General features: G+C 47.2%; 1 pseudogene; it reads right to left on the reverse strand.

The window, feature by feature from the left end:
* Window positions 1–2,803: 2,803 nt before the first annotated feature.
* Window positions 2,804–2,921, reverse strand: LOC126110041 (5S ribosomal RNA; annotated as a pseudogene).
* Window positions 2,922–15,727: the final 12,806 nt, after the last annotated feature.

Raw genomic sequence — 15,727 nt, forward strand, 5'->3', positions numbered from 1 at the left:
CGACTACATTCCATTATCATCGTTTTGCTTTTCTTGATGTTCATCTTATATCCTCCTTTCAAGACACTGTTCATTTCGTTCGACTGCTCTTCCAAGTCCTTTGCTGTCTCAGACAGAATTGCAATGTCATCGGCGAACCTCAAAGTTTTTATTTCTTCTCCGTGGATTTTAATACCTACTCCGTACTTTTCTTTTGTTTCCTTTACTGCTTGCTCAATATACAGATTGAATAGCATCGCGGAGAGGCTACAACCCTGTCTCACTACCTTCCCAACCACTGCTTTCCTTTCATGTCCCTCGACTCTTATAACTGCCATGTGCTTTCTGTACAATTTGTAAATAGCTTTTCGTACCCTGTATTTTACCCCTGTCACCTTCAGAATTTGAAATAGAGTATTCCAGTCAACATTGTCAAAAGCTTTCTCTAAGTCGACAAATGCTAGAAACGTAGGTTTGCCTTTCCTTAATCTTTCTTCTAAGATAAGTCGTAGGGTCAGTATTGCCTCACGTGTTCCAGTATTCCTACGGAATCCAAACTGATCTTCCCTGAGGTCGGCTTCTACGAGTTTTTCCATTCGTCTGTAAAGAATTCGTGTCAGTATTTTGCAGCTGTGACTTATTAAACTGATAGTTCGGTAATTTTCACATCTGTCAACACCTGCTTTCTTTGGGATTGGAATCATTATATTCTTCTTGAAGTCTGAGGGAATATAGCCTGTCTCATAGATCTTACTCACCAGTAGAGTTTTGTCAGGAGTGGATCTCCCAAGGGTCAGTAGTTCTAATGGAATGTTTTCTACTCCCGGGGCCATGTTTCGACTAAGGTCTTTCAGTGCTTTGTCAATGTCTTCACGCAGTACCATATCCCCCATTTAATCTTCATCAACATCCTCTTCCATTTCCATAATAATGTACTCAAGTACATCGCCCTTGTATAGACCCTCTATATACTCCTCCTTTCTGCTTTCCCTTCTTTGCTTAGAACTGGTTTTCCATCTGAGCACTTGATATTTATGCAAATGGTTCTCTTTTCTCCAAAGGTCTCTTTAATTTTCCTGTAGGCAGTATCTATCTTACCCCTCGTGAGATAAGCCTCTACATCGTCCTCTAGCCATCACTGCTTAGCCATTTTGCACTTCCTGTCGATCTCACTTTTGAGACGTTTGTATTCCTTTTTGCCTGCTTCATTTACTGCGTTTTTATATTTTCTCCTTGCATCAATTAAATTCAATATTTCTTCTGTTACCCAAGGATTTCTACTAGCCCTCGTCTTTTTGCCTACTTGATCCTCTGCTGCCTTCACTGTTTCATCCCTCATAGCTACCCATTCTTCTTCTAGTGTGTTTCTTTCCCCCATTCCTGTCAATTGTTCCCTTATGCTCTCCCTGAAACTCTGTACAACCTCTGGTTTAGTCAGTTTATCCAGGTCCCATCTCCTTAAATTCCCACCTTTTTGCAGTTTCTTCAGTTTTAATCTACAGTTCTTAACCAATAGATTGTGGTCAGAGTCCACATCTGCCCCTGGAAATGCCTTACAATTTATAACGTGGTTCCTAAATCTCTGTCTTTCCGTTGTATAATGTATCTGAAACCTTTGTGACCACTGACGTAAATTAAAGGAAACTTGCACTTTGTACACAAAAACGGTCTCAAAATGTCGCTTTTCGACAAAATAGCACCGTCGGAGGTGCTGCCCACCGCCTTTCTTTTGTGGAGTCGGTTATTCTTGGCGGCCGCGTCGGTGCGGTTATATAATCTGGCCGCTGCTGCCAGATGGGAGCAGATAGCGGCCGACTGCTTCGTGACTCGGCCGCGTCGGCGTTCGCGGCTGGCATTCGCTGATGGCGTGGGCGGACACACACACACACACACACACACACACACACACACACAGAGGCGTGCGGCGCCGACTCGCGGGTCGTTTGTCGCACAAAGGCCCGCCGGCCCGTGGCCTTTGTGCAGGCTAACTGCCCGCCGGCACGCGAACTAGTGTATTCTCTTGTGTGCCGGCCGCCGCGCCGGCATGAAACAATAAAGGCAAGGCCAACCGAAGGCGCGGTTTTTCTGCCGTGCATTATGGAGGGCTAGGTTCGGTTGCTAGGTACCGGGAGCAAAAGGGAGTAAAAAATACACACATCACGCTATTTTTTTATATATATAGAACTTCCGCTGTATTATATAGCGTTCCACGAAATAGCGGCAGTCGCTGTAGCAAATGACTTCTGGTGGCTCCCTGAAATTTACAGGAGACAGTGCTTCAGATGTGTGTGTGAATTCCTAAGGGGCCAAACTGCTGAGGTCATCGGTCCCTAGGCTCAGACACACTACTTAAACTAACTTATGCTCAGAACAAGGACACGAACCTCCAGCGGGAAGGGCCGTGCAGTCCGGGGCATGACGCCTCAAACCGCGCGGCCATTCCGCGCGGCGACAGTGGTTCATAGTGTTACGTGGAGAGCCTTGTTAACATCAATTATGAAGCCTGAAGAACTGTAGAAAAAGGTGTGAAAAAGTGCTCGCGAATTTTCAGCTTGGACGCAAAACACGCGCTGCGACGTCTTGCCCAGTGCCTTCACTTGGCAAGTAGCAAAGATGTGCATCTACATTTACATGCACTCCGTCATCAGGCCCATCGGGACCATCCGACCGCCGTGTCATCCTCAGCTGAGGATGCGGATAGGAGGGGCGTGTGGTCAGCACACTGTTCTCCCGGTCGTAAGATGGTTTTCTGTGACCGGAGCCGCTACTATTCGGTCGAGTAGCTCCTCAATTGGCATCACGAGGTTGAGTGCACCCAGGAAAATGGCAACAGCACGTGGCGGCCCGGATGGTCACCCATCCAAGTGCCGGCCACGCCCGACGCCGCTGAACTTCGGTGATCTGACGGGAACCGGTGTATCCACTGCGGCAAGGCCGTTGCTACATTTACATGGGTACTCTGTAAATCACACTTAAGTGCCTGGCAGAGGGTTCATCGAACAACCTTAACAATAAATCTCTAATTATTCGACTCTCGAACAGTGCGCACCAAAAACGAACGCCTACTCTATATCTTTCTTTACTTGCTCTGATTTCCCTCATATTATTGATCGTTTCTTCCCGTGTAGGTCGGCGTCAACAAAATATTTTCGCATCCGGGGGAGAAATTTGTTGATTGAAATTACGTGAGAAGATTCTGCCGCAACGAGAAACGTCTTTGTTTTAATTATGTCCACCTCAAATCCTGTATCATGTCCGTGACACTCTCTCCCATATTTCTCGATAATATGAAAAGATGCTGCTCTTCTCTGAACTTTCTCGATGTACTCCGTTACAACCGCGCAGCAGTACTACAAAATAGGACAGATGGTGTAGCGTAGGCAGTCCGTCTAGTTGGTTTGTTCCATCTTCAAAGTGTTCTGCTAATTTGGTTCAAATGGTTCAAATGGCTCTGAGCACTATGGGAGTCAACTGCTGTGGTCATAAGTCCCCTAGAACTTAGAACTACTTAAACCTAGCTAACCTAAGGACATCACACACACCCATGCCCGAGGCAGGATTCGAACCTGCGACCGTAGCAGCAGCGCGGCTCCGGACTGGAGCGCCTAGAACCGCACGGCCACCGCGGCCGGCCCCAGGGCAGGTAACTTGGGCGTTACCGGCTACGAGGCAGGAAAAATACCGCTGGTTGAGCTTAACAAATAGCAACAAACTGAACGCAATAAATAGTAATTGCAAGTCCAGGGAAGCTAATCGGATCCGCCTTCCCCAACCACTCCACTCGCTGCTCTTCGCCTTGGCGACACTACGAGCAGCTACACGAAGCCAAGTCACTGGAGAGTCGCGTGATATCACAATGATGGAGGTTTCTCCACTTGGATTGAAATGCACTTATTTTAAAGCCTGCAGGATCCGGTTTACGACGAGGTCGTGCACCTTCGTGACCACCGGCCTTCGATCCGGCAGTCCATGCGTGCCGCCAGCGGTCCCGGCTTTTTCCCGCACGGTGCGGACCTGGCTCCTCCTGAGTCCGCAACCAAACTGGCCCACTCACACGACCCGGAAGAACCACGACGTCGCCACAAAGATAGGGCAACAGTTACTATATGTCGAGAACCGCCGCTGCTGCCACCAGCGGACAGGTAACGCTTGCGAAACCAAGTGGCGCCAGTCGACACGAGAAGAAAACAAACAACCGCAACCATGTCAACTAAACGATACCGTCTGGCCTCCAACAGAAGATGGAAACCTACAAACAGCACGAATGCGAGCCGCAGCATGGCTCAAACATTGTGTTTTTTCGACATTTTTTCTTACTTTTTAAAATTTTATTGTGGTGGTGGTAAGAACAGTCTCCGGCCACAGGACAGCAAGGTGTGGGGGAGGGGGGTTGCGCAAAAAGCAGTAGGGGAACAATTAAAAACAAGGGGATTTAAGAATTAAGCCGAGAGACTTGTAAAGTCCTCTACATTTCAGGTACCTATCCTCTGCTTAAGAGCGGAAACTATCCATCGGCCCGTAACTACAGAGGGTTCCAGTGAAATGTAGACTATTATAGATAATATGTTTGGGAAAATTAACATATCGTTGCAGTTTTGCGCGGTAGCGTAGTCCATTGTTTTCAAAACAATGCAAGACCGTATTGAACTGGTACTGTAAGTACGAAAAGTAATAAATAAAATGTCGTGTGAAGAGGGCCTCCCGTCAGGTAGACCGCTCGCCTGGTGCAAGTCTTTCCATTTGATGCCACTTCGGCGACTTGCGCGTCGATGGTGATGAAATGATGATGATTAGGACAACACAACACCCAGTCCCTGAGCGGAGATAATCTCCGAACCAGCCGGGAATAGAACCCGGGCCCTAAGGATTGACAATCTCTCGCGCTGACCACTCAGCTACCGGGGGCGGACAGTGATGGAGGTACAACGATAATGGTGAAATGTGTACGGAACTCAGCCACCAAAACATTCAACAATTTACCGTATTCAGGACAAATTTGAAGCTGACGGTACTGTTTAGCATGTGGCCGACCGTAAACATCAACAACTCCAGCTTCCTGCGCTGCTGTGCTGCAACGCTTTACTGGGTCATCTCAAAAATCTGTGAAGCAAGGTGCACGTGAAAGCGCGGTAAGCCGATCAAGTTTACGACGAGTTCTGAAGGGTGCAAAGTGGGAAGTGTATATTCCAAGATAGCTGCACGCTGTGAACGATCCGGATCGAAGGATGGAGTGCTGCGAGTGCTTTGAAGGCAAGCTTGGCGAGGATGAACGCTTTAGAGGGATGGGAGTCTGGTCAGACGAGGCGCAATTCAAACCGACCGGTACTGTAAACCGCCACAACTGAGTGTACTAGGCTCCTGGAAATCTTCATGTTCACTTGGACAAACATGTTAATCTACAGGGTCCTAATGTGTGGTGTGGTCTGTCATCGCGCGGATTGTGTCGCCCACTCTTCTGTGAAAGTGCCGTTACTGGGGAGCTGTATCTTCATATGCTGCAACGTCGATTTTACCTGCCATCCGAGAGGCGTAGATACAGGGTGTTTCAAAAATGACCGGTATATTTGAAACGGCAATACAAACTAAACGAGCAGCGATAGAAATACACCGTTTGTTGCAATAGGCTTGGGACAACAGTACATTTTCAGGCAGACAAACTTTCGAAATTACAGTAGTTACAATTGTCAACAGCAGATGGCGCTGCGGTCTGGGAAACTCTATAGTACGATATTTTCCACATATCCACCATGCGTAGCAATAATATGGCGTAGTCTCTGAATGAAATTACCCGGAACCTTTGACAACGTGTCTGGCGGAATGGCTTCACATGCAGATGAGATGTACTGCTTCAGCTTTTCAATTGTTTCTGGATTCTGGCGGTACACCTGGTCTTTCAAGTGTCCCCACAGAAAGAAGTCACAGGGGTTCAAGTCTGGCGAATAGGGAGGCCAATCCACGCCGCCTCCTGTATATTTCGGATAGCCCAAAGCAATCACACGATCATCGAAATATTCATTCAGGAAATTAAAGACGTCGGCCGTGCGATGTGGCCGGGCACCATCTTGCATAAACCACGAGGTGTTCGCAGTGTCGTCTAAGGCAGTTTGTACCGCCACAAATTCACGAAGAATGTCCAGATAGTGTGATGCAGTAATCGTTTCGGATCTGAAAAAAGGGGTAATGATTCCTTTGGAAGAAATGGCGGCCCAGACCAGTACTTTTTGAGGCTGCAGGGACGATGGGACTGCAACATGGGGCTTTTCGGTTCCCCATATGCGCCAGTTCTGTTTATTGACGAAGCCGTCCAGGTAAAAATAAGCTTCGTCAGTAAACCAAATGCTGCCCACATGCATATCGCCGTCATCAATCCTGTGCACTATATCGTTAGCGAATGTCTCTCGTGCAGCAATGGTAGCGGCGCTGAGGGGTTGCCGCGTTTGAATTTTGTATGGATAGAGGTGTAAACTCTGGCGCATGAGACGATACGTGGTCGTTGGCGTCATTTGGACCGCAGCTGCAACACGGCGAACGGAAACCCGAGGCCGCTGTCGGATCACCTGCTGCACTAGCTGCGCGTTGCCCTCTGTGGTTGCCATACGCGGTCGCCCTACCTTTCCAGCACGTTCATCCGTCACGTTCCCAGTCCGTTGAAATTTTTCAAACAGATCCTTTATTGTATCGCTTTTCGGTCCTTTGGTTACATTAAATCTCCGTTGAAAACTTCGTCTTGTTGCAACAACACTGTGTTCTAGGCGGCTGAATTCCAACACCAGAAAAATCCTCTGTTCTAAGGAATAAACCATGTTGGCCACAGCACACTTGCACGTTGTGAACAGCACACGCTTACAGCAGAAAGACGACGTACAGAATGGCGCAGCCACAGACTGCGTTGTCTTCTACATCTTTCACATCACTTGCAGCGCCATCTGTTGTTGAAAATTGTAACTACTGTAATTTCGAAAGTTTGTCCGCCTGAAAATGTACTGTTGTCCCAAGCATATTGCAACAAACGGTGTATTTCTATCGCTGCTCGTTTAGTTTTTATTGCCGTTTCAAATATACCGGTCATTTTTGAAACACCCTGTATAACCTACAACACGGTGGCGCGCCGCGTGGGGTAGCCGCGCGGTCTTAGGCGTCTACACTACATCTACGTCATTACTCTGCTATTCACAATAAAGTGTCTAGCAGGTCGCACTACCGTCCTATATGGGATCTCCTTCACAGACGAACCACACGTTCCATAAATTCTCCTGATGAACTGAAGTCGACCATTCACCGTTCCTACAACAAGCCTCACGTGCTGGTTCCATTCTATATCTCTTTGCATCGTTAGTCTCAGATACTTAACAACGTGTCTCTGTCAATCAGGATGCTACTAATGCTGTATCCCAGGGGTGATCAACCTTTCTTTGTTTATCTACGGCTTACCTTTCAATTTTTGCTGGTAGTGGAACCTTCTAACCACCCACCGCTACCACGGTAATGGTAGTTTATAAAGTAGAGAAGTAACTAAAATTTATAAAAAAGTGTTACAGATAGTTAAAGCACGTAATAATTAGTCACTATATAGTTCATGACAAAATTTTACGAAAACCTAATGAAAATATTTTTAAAACAACTGCCTCCTACCGCCCACCGTGAAAGCCGTAAGTCCCGTTAGCAGACGCTAGGTACCAGTTTCATTACCAATGCTGTATCCCGAAATTACGGGTTTGTTTTTCCTACTCATTTGGATAAACTTACGTTTTTCTTTATTTATAGCTACCTGCCATTCGTCACACGCACTAGAAATTGTCCTCATAGTGAGTTCGCCTGCCAAAATCTGAGGTCCCAAGTTCGAGGCCAGCTATAGCACACAGCTTTAATATGACAGGAAGTTCCATTACCTAAACTTTTTCTTTGTTACACAAACATTGGTTTCACTTCACAGATCCACCAAAAGTTGTTGAGCTGTAACACTGGACGGAGCAATATCAAATAGTGTAAGTACACTACTGGCCATTAAAATTGCGACACCATGAAGATAAAGTGCTACAGATGCTAAATTTAACCGACAGGAAGAAGATGCTGTGATATGGAAATGATTATCTTTTCAGAGCATTCACACAAGTTTGGCGCCAGTGGCGATACCTACAACGTGCTGACATGAGGAAAGTTCCCAACCAATTTCTCATACTCAAACAGCAGTTGGCCGGCGTTGCCTGGTGAAACGTTGCTGTGATGCCTCGTGTAAGGAGGAGAAATGCGTACCATCACGTTTCCGACTTTGATAAATGTCGGATTGTAGCCTATCGCGATTGCGGTTTGTCGTATCGCGACATTACTGCTCGCGTTGTTCGAGATCCAATGACTGTTAGCAGAATATGGAATCGGTGGGTTCATGAGGGTAATACGGAACGCCGTGCTGGATCCCAACGGCCTCGTATCACTAGCAGTCGAGATGACAGGCATCTTATCCGCATGGCTATAACGGATCGTGCAGCCACGTCTCGATCCCTGAGTCAACAGATGGGGACGTTTGCAAGACAACAACCATCTGCACGAACAGTTCGACGAAGTTTGCAGAAGCATGGACTATCAGCTCGGAGACCATGGCTGTGGTTACCCTTGAAGCTGCAACACAGACAGGAGCGCCTGCGATGGTGTACTCAACGACGTCCCTGGGTGCACGAATGGTAAAACGTCAATTTTTCGGATGAATCCAGGTTCTGTTTACGGCATCATGATGGTCGCATCCGTGTTTGGCGGCATCGCGGTGAACGCACATTGGAAGCGTGTATTCGTCATCGCCATGCTGGCGTATCACCCGGCGTGATGGTATGGGGTGCCATTGGTTACACGTCTCTGTCACCTCTTGTTCGCACTGACGGCACTTTGAACAGTGGATGTTACATTTCAGATGTGTTACGACCCATGGCTCTGCCCTTCATTCGATCCCTGCGAAACCCTACATTTCAGCAGGATAAAGCACGACCGCATGTTGCAGGTCCTGTACGAGCCTCTCTGGACACAGAAAATGTAAGACTGCTGCCCTGGCCAGCATATTCTCCAGATCTCTCACCAATTGGAAACGTCTGGTCAACGGTGGCCGAGTAACTGGCTCGTCACAATACGCCAGTCACTACTCGTGATGAACTGTGGTATCGTGTTGAAGCTGCATGGGCAGCTGTACCTGTACACGCCATCCAAGCCCTGTTTGACTCAATGCCAAGAGGTGGTTGTTCTGGGTACTGATTTCTCAGGATTTATGCACCCAAATTGTGTGAAAATCTAATCACATGTCAGTTTTAGTATAGTATATTTGTCCAGTGAATATCCGTTTATCATCTGCATTTCCTCTTGGTACAGCAATTTTAATGGCCAGTAGTGTATATCCGCGGTAGTTGTCGCTTTAGCTGTCCAGTAATTGGGTCGTCAGTAAATGCCTGAAAATAAACACAGATTAATCTCTCCCACTCGCGAGGTGGAGAATCGATTGACGCCACAGGTTCGACGTGTGATGGGACGCGGCCGATACGGCATGAGTCAACAAAACACGTGGCGTCCGGCGGACCCCTGTTTGCTTCCCGACTCTGTTTGCGGACACTGTTTGGCGCTGTCTGTATCGCGTCCTGGGCCACCAGGTAACGCAACCGGCAGCACGGACTGCGTTTCACCGAGCTGCTGGAACGCTCACTCACGGTCGCCATTAACTGGTCGTCATAACGAAGAAACATAGTTTTATATGAAGATAGTAACTGCTCTCGAAAGAACAGATACCATTGATGACCGTGCAGCTTCTCTACATTAAATGATAATTGAAACTCTTAGCTGCCGACAGATGTTGTTGATATACCTCGATGGGGACAACTGAAAACGTGTATCGAGGAATATCAACACCACCTGTCGGCAGCTGAGGGTTTCAATCAGCCGGCCGCTGTGGGCGAGCGCTTCGAGGGTCTTCAGTCCGGAACTGCGCTACCGCTACGGTCGCAGGTTCGAATCCTGACTCTGGCATGGATGTGTGTGATGTTCTTAGGTTAGTTAGGTTGAAGCAGTTCTTCGTTCTAGGGGACTGATTACCTCAGCTGTTGCGTCCCAAAGTGCTCAGAGCCATTTCAACCATTTTTGGTTTCAATCAATTATCATGTATTCTAGAGAAATTGCACGGTCATCAGTGGTACCTGTTCTTTCGACAACAGTTACTATGTTCATACGTAGTTAAATGGCTTCCCGGCCATTGACCTTTGCTGTGCGAATGCACACAGGTTGCCCGAACTGTTACGTGAAGCGTCACCTTAGTGGGTGCGAGTAATGAGTGGATGGGCGAATATCTATTAGGAACGTTACGTTTGTGATTGTGGACAGTTGGGAATGTGAGTCTCATGGGAAGCGTGCAAGGGATAAGTCCCTGCAGTCGCACTATTCATCTGTGTCCTCGGTGGCTCAGATGGATAGAGCGTCTGCTATGTAAGCAGGAACTCTCGCGTTCGAGTCCCGTTCGGGGCACACGCTTTCAGCTGTCCCCATCGAGGTATATCAACACCACCTGTCGGCAGCTGAGGGTTTCAATCAATTATCATTTAAACATTGTTTTCTCGTTATTCTTGTGATCACTGTGCGGTAATGTACATTGGAATGACAAAAGCTCTGACCCAATAATATCGTGTCGGACCTCCTTCTCCCGGCGTAGTGGAGAACTCGACATGGTATCGACTCAACAAGGCGTTGGAAGGCCCATGCAGATGTATTGAGCCATGCTGACCCCATAGCCGACATAGACGTGAAAGTGTTGTCAGTACTGCATTTTGTGCATGGACTGATGTCTCGATGTCCCAAATATGTTCAGTGGTATTCACATCGGGCGATCTGGGTGGCCAAAGCATTCGCTCCAATTGTCCAGAATGTTCTCCAAAGCAGTCGCAAGCAACTGTGGCCCGTTGAGACTTTTGGGAACATGAAGCCAATCGATGACTGCAAATAGTCTCAAAGTAGCCATTTCCAATCAATGAACGATCCAATTGGACCATAGAATCCAGTCCATTACATGTTAACACAGCGTACACCATTATGGAGACACCTCCAGTTTGCACAGTGCTTTGTTGACAACTTCTGGGTGGCCAAAGCATTCGCTCCAAATGTCCACAATTTTCTGCAAACCAGTCGACAGCAACTGTGGACTGGTCAGATGGTTGGGAACATGAAGCCAATGGATGACTGCAAATGATCTCAAGTAGTCATTTCCAATCAATGAACGATCCAATTGGACCATAGAATCCAGTCCATTACATGTTAACACAGCTCACACCATTATGGAGACACCTGCAGTTTGCACAGTGCTTTGTTGACAACTTCTAGGTGGCCAAAGCATTCGCTCCAAATGTCCACAATTTTCTGCAAACCAGTCGACAGCAACTGCGGACCGGTGAGATGTTTGGGAACGTAAAGCCCATTGATGACTGCAAATGGTCTGAAAGCAGCCATTTCCAATAGATGAACGGTCCAGTTGGACGACAGAATCCAGTCCATTACAGCACAGCTCACACCTTCATGGAGCCACCACCAGTTTGCACAGTGCTTTGTTGACAACTTCTGGGTGGCCAAAGCATTCGCTCCAAATGTACACAATTTTCTCCAAACCAGTCGACAGCAACTGTGGACTGGTGAGATGGTTGGAAACATGAAGCCAATGGATGACTGAAAATGATCTCAAAGTAGTCATTTCCAATCAATGAACGATCCAATTGGGCCATAGAATCCAGTCCATTACATGTTAACACAGCTCACACCATTATGGAGACACCTCCAGTTTGCACAGTGCTTTGTTGACAACTTCTGGGTGGCCAAAGCATTCGCTCCAAATGTCCACAATTTTCTGCAAACCAGTCGACAGCAACTGTGGACTGGTCAGATGGTTGGGAACATGAAGCCAATGGATGACTGCAAATGATCTCAAGTAGTCATTTCCAATCAATGAACGATCCAATTGGACCATAGAATCCAGTCCATTACATGTTAACACAGCTCACACCATTATGGAGACACCTGCAGTTTGCACAGTGCTTTGTTGACAACTTCTAGGTGGCCAAAGCATTCGCTCCAAATGTCCACAATTTTCTGCAAACCAGTCGACAGCAACTGCGGACCGGTGAGATGTTTGGGAACGTAAAGCCCATTGATGACTGCAAATGGTCTGAAAGCAGCCATTTCCAATAGATGAACGGTCCAGTTGGACGACAGAATCCAGTCCATTACAGCACAGCTCACACCTTCATGGAGCCACCACCAGTTTGCACAGTGCTTTGTTGACAACTTCTGGGTGGCCAAAGCATTCGCTCCAAATGTACACAATTTTCTCCAAACCAGTCGACAGCAACTGTGGACTGGTGAGATGGTTGGAAACATGAAGCCAATGGATGACTGCAAATGATCTCAAAGTAGTCATTTCCAATCAATGAACGATCCAATTGGGCCATAGAATCCAGTCCATTACATGTTAACACAGCTCACACCATTATGGAGACACCTCCAGTTTGCACAGTGCTTTGTTGACAACTTCTGGGTGGCCAAAGCATCCGCTCCAAATGTACACAATTTTCTGCAAACCAGTCGACAGCAACTGTGGACTGGTCAGATGGTTGGGAACATGAAGCCAATGGATGACTGCAAATGATCTCAAGTAGTCATTTCCAATCAATGAACGATCCAATTGGACCATAGAATCCAGTCCATTACATGCTAACACAGCTCACACCATTATGGAGACACCTGCAGTTTGCACAGTGCTTTGTTGACAACTTCTAGGTGGCCAAAGCATTCGCTCCAAATGTCCACAATTTTCTGCAAACCAGTCGACAGCAACTGCGGACCGGTGAGATGTTTGGGAACGTAAAGCCCATTGATGACTGCAAATGGTCTGAAAGTAGCCATTTCCAATAGATGAACGGTCCAGTTGGACGACAGAATCCAGTCCATTACAGCACAGCTCACACCTTCATGGAGCCACCACCAGTTTGCACAGTGCTTTGTTGACAACTTCTGGGTGGCCAAAGCATTCGCTCCAAATGTACACAATTTTCTCCAAACCAGTCGACAGCAACTGTGGACTGGTGAGATGGTTGGAAACATGAAGCCAATGGATGACTGAAAATGATCTCAAAGTAGTCATTTCCAATCAATGAACGATCCAATTGGGCCATAGAATCCAGTCCATTACATGTTAACACAGCTCACACCATTATGGAGACACCTCCAATTTGCACAGTGCTTTGTTGACAACTTCTGGGTGGCCAAAGCATTCGCTCCAAATGTCCACAATTTTCTGCAAACCAGTCGACAGCAACTGTGGACTGGTCAGATGGTTGGGAACATGAAGCCAATGGATGACTGCAAATGATCTCAAGTAGTCATTTCCAATCAATGAACGATCCAATTGGACCATAGAATCCAGTCCATTACATGTTAACACAGCTCACACCATTATGGAGACACCTGCAGTGTGCACAGTGCTTTGTTGACAACTTCTAGGTGGCCAAAGCATTCGCTCCAAATGTCCACAATTTTCTGCAAACCAGTCGACAGCAACTGCGGACCGGTGAGATGTTTGGGAACGTAAAGCCCATTGATGACTGCAAATGGTCTGAAAGCAGCCATTTCCAATAGATGAACGGTCCAGTTGGACGACAGAATCCAGTCCATTACAGCACAGCTCACACCTTCATGGAGCCACCACCAGTTTGCACAGTGCTTTGTTGACAACTTCTGGGTGGCCAAAGCATTCGCTCCAAATGTACACAATTTTCTCCAAACCAGTCGACAGCAACTGTGGACTGGTGAGATGGTTGGAAACATGAAGCCAATGGATGACTGCAAATGATCTCAAAGTAGTCATTTCCAATCAATGAACGATCCAATTGGGCCATAGAATCCAGTCCATTACATGTTAACACAGCTCACACCATTATGGAGACACCTCCAGTTTGCACAGTGCTTTGTTGACAACTTCTGGGTGGCCAAAGCATCCGCTCCAAATGTACACAATTTTCTGCAAACCAGTCGACAGCAACTGTGGACTGGTCAGATGGTTGGGAACATGAAGCCAATGGATGACTGCAAATGATCTCAAGTAGTCATTTCCAATCAATGAACGATCCAATTGGACCATAGAATCCAGTCCATTACATGCTAACACAGCTCACACCATTATGGAGACACCTGCAGTTTGCACAGTGCTTTGTTGACAACTTCTAGGTGGCCAAAGCATTCGCTCCAAATGTCCACAATTTTCTGCAAACCAGTCGACAGCAACTGCGGACCGGTGAGATGTTTGGGAACGTAAAGCCCATTGATGACTGCAAATGGTCTGAAAGTAGCCATTTCCAATAGATGAACGGTCCAGTTGGACGACAGAATCCAGTCCATTACAGCACAGCTCACACCTTCATGGAGCCACCACCAGTTTGCACAGTGCGTTGTAGAAAACTACGGTCTATGGTTTCGTGGAGTCTGCGACACACTCGAAGCCTAACATCAGCTCTTACCAACTAAATCGGGACTCGTCTGACCAGGCCACGGGTTTCCAGCCGTTACAGATATGGTCACGAGCCCTGGAGTGGCGCTGCAGTCGATGCCCTGCTTTAGGCAAAGGCGCTCGTATCGGTCTTCTGCTGCCATAGCCCATTCTGCCGCACTGTCCTAACGGGTACGTTAGCCGTACGTCTCACGTTGATCTCTACAGGTATTTGGCACAGTGTTGCTTGTCTGTCAGCACTGAAAACTCCTTGCAAACGCTGGTCTCGGTAGTAAAGTAAAACTAGCAGCCCCTGTGTAGTCCGTGGTGAGTAGTAATGCCTGAAATGTGCTATTCTCGGCATACTCTTGACACTACGGATCTCGGAATATTGAATTTCCTAACGATTTCCTATACGGAATGGCCCATGCGTCTAGCTCCGAGTCCCATTCCGCGTTCACAGTCACTTAATTCCCATCTGCTGCCATAATCAACCTTCTCACATGAATCAACTGAGTACGAATGACAGCTCCACCAGTCCCCTGCTCTTTTATACCCTCTGCTCGCTACTAGTACCGCCATTTATGTGTGTGTGTATATATCACTATCCCATGACTTTCACTGTCTTCGTGTTACGTCCAGCTCCAATTAGGACCAAGGGGAATAACAGGTCTCAAAATACCTGTAGTCTATGAAATACCTTGTGAGTGTGGCCAGAAGTACATGGGACAAACAGTGCGCACTGTGGAAGAACGCAGGAAAGAACATGAGAGGTAGTATTGCCTACGCTATCCAGAGAAATCTGCGTTAGCTGAGCATGCGTTAGAAAACGGCCATCACATAAAATTTGGCGATACCTCTGCCGTGGCTCGCACTAACGGCTTCTGGAACAGTTTAATAGAGGAAGCCATTGAAATAAAAATTACCGCAAACACCCTGAATAGAGACGGTGGCTTGCAGCTCAGCGCTGCGTGGCATCCAGATCGCGCGGTTGAAGAGGGCACGTCGAACATGCCCATATATGGCAATGTCACGGGCACTAGTGACGTCACAGCCGGCAGCTAGCGTATACAGGGTGAAAAGTATTTAAAGCGACAAACTCTGGGAGGTTGCAGGGGACATCAAAACAAATACTTCTCCCTAATGTCATTTTTTTCCTATGAGGATTATTTAAGCAGGTGGAGGCCGTATTACGCTCTTCAGTTGTTAGAGGGCGTATTACGCTCTTCAGTTGTAGGCAACTGTTGTCCACCAGTG

The sequence above is a fragment of the Schistocerca cancellata genome, chromosome 12, assembly GCF_023864275.1.
Source record: "Schistocerca cancellata isolate TAMUIC-IGC-003103 chromosome 12, iqSchCanc2.1, whole genome shotgun sequence".
NCBI lineage: Eukaryota > Metazoa > Arthropoda > Insecta > Orthoptera > Acrididae > Schistocerca > Schistocerca cancellata.